The sequence below is a fragment of the Meles meles genome, chromosome 1 (assembly GCF_922984935.1).
Source record: "Meles meles chromosome 1, mMelMel3.1 paternal haplotype, whole genome shotgun sequence".
Taxonomy (NCBI): domain Eukaryota; kingdom Metazoa; phylum Chordata; class Mammalia; order Carnivora; family Mustelidae; genus Meles; species Meles meles.
The window spans coordinates 43857413-43863562 of record NC_060066.1 but is presented as its reverse complement, the minus strand read 5'-3'; positions in this window follow the sequence as shown (position 1 = coordinate 43863562).

The window sequence follows — 6150 nt, the reverse complement described above, 5'->3', positions numbered from 1 at the left end:
GAAGAATAATGAAAGTGTTATGCTGACTAATGGAAGGAAGGACAGACTATCAGAGGAAGTGAAAGACACATGCAAAAAACAAAACTGCAAGAAAACAAAAGTGAAATTCTCTTGGAAAGAAGTGTAAAAAGTCAGCAGTGTGGACTGACAGATGAGAGAGGGAAAACAAGAAAATAAGAAAATTCTAGGCAAACTAAGTTGACTATAGTTAACTATGACATTCATTATCAAATTAACTGAAGAAAAAAAATACATTTTTTTTGTTAAACTTAAAATTTTGCTCTCCTGAATTGTATTCGTCTAAAAAGCATAAATTTTTTTATTTTATTTTATTTTATTTAAGATTTTATTTATTTATTTGACAGACAAAGATCACAAGTAGGCAGAGAGGCAGGCAGAGAGAGAGGAGGAAGTAGGCTCTCCGCTGAGCAGAGAGCCCGATGCAGGGCTTGATCCCAGGATCTTGGGATCATGACCTGAGCCGAAGGCAGAGGCTTTAACCCTCTGAGTCACCCAGGTGCCCCAAGATAGTATTTTTAGATAAATTATTAAGTCTGTCAATAACTCCTTAAAGGCAATTATTATAAGATGGTTACAAAACAAAGTTAGCTTTTAATTGGGATAAAAATTACTTCTATTGATAATTTTGGCTGGCAAGATTTCAAATACTATATTAGGTGATGATCATTTGTTTTGTGACAGGATTATAGCCTGTGTCATAAACCATTTTGAAATGTATTACAATATTGAAATTATCAGCTACTTAAAACATCATATTTCAAATGTATTCAAATTTCACATCTGTCTACAAGCTAGCACATCAAGTCTAAATACTATTAAATCACATACTCAATCCCTTATTCACTCTCGGGGTCATTATGTTCATTCTAAGGAAGTTTTTTATGCACCTGCTATGTGTGCAGAAACTTTGGTTCATTGTTTCAATGAGGGTTGTTACCTTAAGCAAAGTATCTTTGAAAACCCCTCAATAAATAGCTTATGGATATGAGTAGTTACTGTTACTATGATTTCTTTTCAAGATAGCACATAAAGGGGCCCCTGGGTGGCTCAGTGGGTTAAAGCCTCTGCCTTCGGCTCAGGTCATGATCCCGGGGTCCTGGGATCAAGCCCTGCATCGGGCTCTCTGCTCAGCAGGGAGCCTGCTTCCTCCTCTCTCTCTGCCTTCCTCTCTGCCTACTTGTGATCTCTGTCTGTCAAATAAATAAATAAAATCTTTAAAAAAAATAGCACATAAATTCCACTAGATGAAGGGTATCAAGAAAAGTTCCTCAAGTCTTAATTCAGAAAGAGGTATAAGAAAGTTGAGGTCTACTTGTCATCTGTACAGATGAGGTAGTCTTTTTCCACAATATTCTGAGGTAACTGGGACTATCAGTACAAATATTTCCAGGAGAAAACAGGTGAAAAAATAAGGTTGTTGAAGAGGGAAATGTAGTTATTAGAAGACATCAGGGGACATATATAAAGGAAAAGATTGGGGGACATGTATAAATGGACACACTTTCATAAAAAAGTATGTTGATAACCAATGAGAGTATAAAATAGGAGTATTCAGCAAATAGAGGAGACTGAACTGATAAGAACAGTGAACTAAATGTACTTTTCAGTCATCTTTGTTGTATGCTGAATACCTACTTTGGGCCCATTTTGTGGGGTTTTCTTGGTAGAAAAATGTAAGCCATTCAGCAATTTATTCCTTTGCCAAACTCACAAAATATTGTTCGCTGTTCTAACATACCCCAATGAATATTCAATAAACATAAGATTGGGCTAAGAGGAAGCTATATATACAGAAAACCCCCTATTTATGCTATCACAATTTTGCATTTTCTCATTTCCTGAGCCATGAAGTTGTCTATGTTGCTAATGTACAGATTTCTTGCCATTTGCTATCATTTCTCAGAAACTGTTAAAACATAATCCCATGTTTGCTGTGAAATTAGCCTTGAAAAGAAAGCTGCCGAAGAGTACATAGCACCTTCTTGAGGAGTACACACCTCTCCAATTCCTACCGCCTTCCCACTTGGGTAGGAAAATATTATATTCCCTTAGTCAGTGAACACACAGGCATTGTTAAACTCTGTGCTAGGCACTATGCTAACTACCAAGGTATGGGACGCACGAGAGACAGCCAACCACACTGCCTCTAGAAAGTTACTAAAGAATTGGGAGCAAAAAGGCATTGCTTTGAATGAGGTTGTAAAAGGCTCACTCTAACTGCCATTTAGAGAATAGACTGAGAGGCACAGGGTAGGCAGACCAGGAGAAGGAGCCAGAGTGAGGACAGAGAATCCTCTCAGGGCTACTGTGACAGTCCAGAGTTAGAAGAGTAGCTTCGACTAGGGCATTACTAGTGAAAATTACATGAAGTAGTCAGATTCAAGATCAATATTAGAAAGGCATCAAGGATGGTGGTAATACGGTGTTTTGGTTGGTTTGAGAATGAATGACATCATTTGTTGAGATGGGGAATATTAAAATAGGGGGAATGTTCTGGGAGGATTAGTAAATCAGGAAGTTTGAGATGTCTATGAGAAGTCCAAGTGGAGATGCTAGGCAGGTGGGGAAGAGGTGGAGCTGGACATTAGCTTTAAGTATCACCAGCACATAGATGGTATTTAAACCCATGAGACAGGATGAGATCACCAAGCAGGTAATTTACATAGGGAAGAGCTGTAGTGGCAAGATATATCACTCCCCCATAATAACTTGGTTTCCACCTCGTGGGTGGAGCCCAGTGATATTGACCACTGGTTATTTCCTGGAACTCACAAAGGATTCCACCTGCTGGCATCTTGCTAGACTGAGTGTCCGCTATGTTTCTCCCTTCACTGGCCTTTTCTGAGCATAAATACAACTTCTTCCTTTACTTTCTGAGCCAATGGCACCAGTAACACATTATAGCTGTGTATTAAGAGGATCGACAAACCCGGAACCTATCACAAGGAAATTTTGTTACAGAGAAGACAGATTTAAAAATCAGCATCTACCGTCACTGCGTCCAAGGAACATGAACTCAGCTGAGTCTCCTGGACCCTTCCTCCCTCCTGAGCTCAGGTAACAGGCATTGCTGTCTGCTGGATTCTACCAAACCCCAGTCCCCTCTCTTTCCATTCCCAGCTGCAGTACCTGTGCCTTCCTCATCACCAAGAAGGCCTTTATTTTATTTTTTTTATCACACAATTTCATCCTGCTTTTTCTTAACTTCCTTGATCTTATACCAGTATACTCAAAAGTTTTAGTAAAATGTTTTCCCAAACAAAAGAGCAGGTTTTTTCCTATTAAAAAATTCTGCTAGTCCATAGAATGTGAAAAACACTATGTTTTTTAAAGTGACATCTTCCATTTTTCTTTTTTTTCTAATTGTATTCATATTACATATGATTTATATATCACACTCCCAAGTAGAAGATTCCTAAACTTCTCTTATTTGTGTTTAGGTCTGGTGCTTGAAAAAGTTCTGCCAGTTGCCTGACAGAAGTCAAGTTTAGCAAAAATGTTAGATTTAAATTTGTAATAAGCGAAATATTGTACATGGCAAAATCACATAGAGAATATTCTAACAGATTTTTTTAAATTTATAGCTTTTCCTATTACTAATAGGAAATGCTATTACTAATATGTTGCTACAAAAGTGAAATAGAAATGACTGACTGAAATGTAGAAACAGGAAATTACTGGAAAGCCAGTAATAGAATTTTGGAAACAACCCAGCTTAGGAGCTGGATAGCACCATGTCTGATCTTAACCTCTTCTGATTTCTAGCTGTGTAGCCCTGAGATGCCCATCCAACTGACCCTCAGCTTCTCATCCGCAAAAGACAGGTTCATTCTGAAGATAGAGAAAATATTTATAAATATCTGCTATATAATAGGCACTAAATCCCAATTATTACCTGAGATGTTCAGCGTCTACATTTTTGTTAGTACTACGGAGGATGGTCTAGCCACTGGGCTAGTTGGGTAGAGCCACAGACCTTTTACATAAACTCTGACCCTGGAAAATGCAAGAGAACATTCCCTGGGTTGCCCATCTCACTTGTCAGCTATTAAACTTGACTCCCATCTGCCATGTCAAAGTCACAGGGCTCCTGCTCTTCTTGGCAGTGAGCCCTGCGCTGTCAGCAATTGCTGACAGGTGAGACCCACTGGCCCAAGATCAGAAAGCTTGCTTGCATTGCAAAAGGACCCACCTCACCTGTCAGCTGTCACAGTCACTCTTTTTACACTGCTCCACTCCAGGAAAGTTGATCTCTTGTTCAGGAGAATAACAGTCTGGAGTTACGAAGTACAAATGAAGTGATGGCTGTGTGTTTATTAGACTGTATGTGGTGTTTCTTAGAACTGGTTTGCTTTTGATGAGTACCATCAGAAATGGCTTCTTCCATGGCACTTTGGAGTCACACCTGAAGGTTGCAAGGCCGACTGCCTGGCTGAAAAAATGGAATTTGTTTCTGAAAAGAGCCCAAATTCATCAGTGGATCCCACCTGTCAGGTGGCAGGCCAGGCTCAGGGTATGGCTGCCGTGGCAACATGGTGGGTCCCACCTGTCACCTGGGCTCCCAGCCAGTGTTTCTGAGTTTAGAGACTCAGGTCTAAACATGAAATACTGAGCTGCATAATATCCGTGGTCTGCCATGAGCAGCCAACTGAATGAAAGCATCTTTAAAACATAGTAAATAATGTTAAAGAACCACAACTTGCCCCATCCCTACCCCGTAAGCATAATAAGCACCATCTTAATTCTACTAGACTATAGATTATAAGAAACCTGACGATTGCATCTTTTTTTAAAAAAGATTTTATTTATTTGACAGAGAGAGACACAGCAAGAAAGGGAACACAAGTAGAGGGAGTGGGAGAGGGAAAAGCAAACTCCATTGAGCAGAAAGCCCAACGCAGGGCTCGACCCTGGGATCAGGATCTGAGCCAAAGGCAGACACTTAACCAACTGAGCCACCCAGGCAACCTGACAACTGCATGTTTTCTGCCACTAGGCTTACATACAATGCACATACTTTTTATTTTGGGTCCAAAAAAAAAAATGTTGCTTCACAGAAAAGATCTTTTAAATACCAACTACTTAAAATCAGAAAGAAAATAACAATCACAAAATTTTGGAGTGACAAAAACAAAAACAACAAAAAGAGGAACAATAGCATCAACTTAAAAATATACAATTTTATTGTCACAGTACTTCATGGTCCTAAAATATAAAAAATTAGAGTAGGATAAAGGGGAACACTTAAGTTTAACTCTTTCCCCTATTATTTCCAAGCTCCCCTTGACACAGCTTTCTATCATTCACACTTTTACTCATTGCTGTCTTTCCCTGCTGGGTTTTCACCTCAGCCAGAGTTTGCTGTTTGTCTAGCTCACCATAATATCACCACTGTTGAATTCAGTGGCACAGGTAGGCATTAAATACATTTGTGGAATGACTGGATATTTATACTCTCTCATTGAAAGTCAGTCCTCTTTTGGCACTGGATTGAGAACCTGAAATGTAGAACTCTTTTTAATCAAGAACACTAAGTGCCTGTACTTAGTCTCATTAGTAAACTCCATCTTGTGTTGGCTGCCATCCAGCTTCCATCAAAAAGACAGTTAAGAAAAATCGTATTTGAAAAAGTGTCTAAGGCAGTGTTTCCTAACTTGAATTATGCTATCAACTGCAAACTCAAAATTTTTTACAACAAACAATTTAGGAAACAAAGAGGGAAGCAACCAAGTTACCGAGGATGACGTTAAGAGGAGAAATGACCATTAATGGATGAGACTTTTGAGGTTAAGAGGAGAAATGACCATTAAGGGACAAGACTTTTCTTGCTAGAACTGGGTCTGTGGTTGGGAAATAAGTTCGCGTCATCTGTTCTTAACCCCAGGCAGGCAGAGATTCTAGAAAAGTGTGAGATATATCACTGGCAATTCATTACTAGTAAGAAATAAGTGGATAATGTAAATATATTCCTTTTAATATAAACTAAAGGTAACTGAAGGCCAATATTGTCACTCACACATATTTTTAAATTCTTTCTTGGATAGCAAAGAAAGGCAAGGCATTTTAGCAATATTCCTACATATGCATTTCTGCCACACTAAAAATGTGTCACACTTATTGAAGGCAACC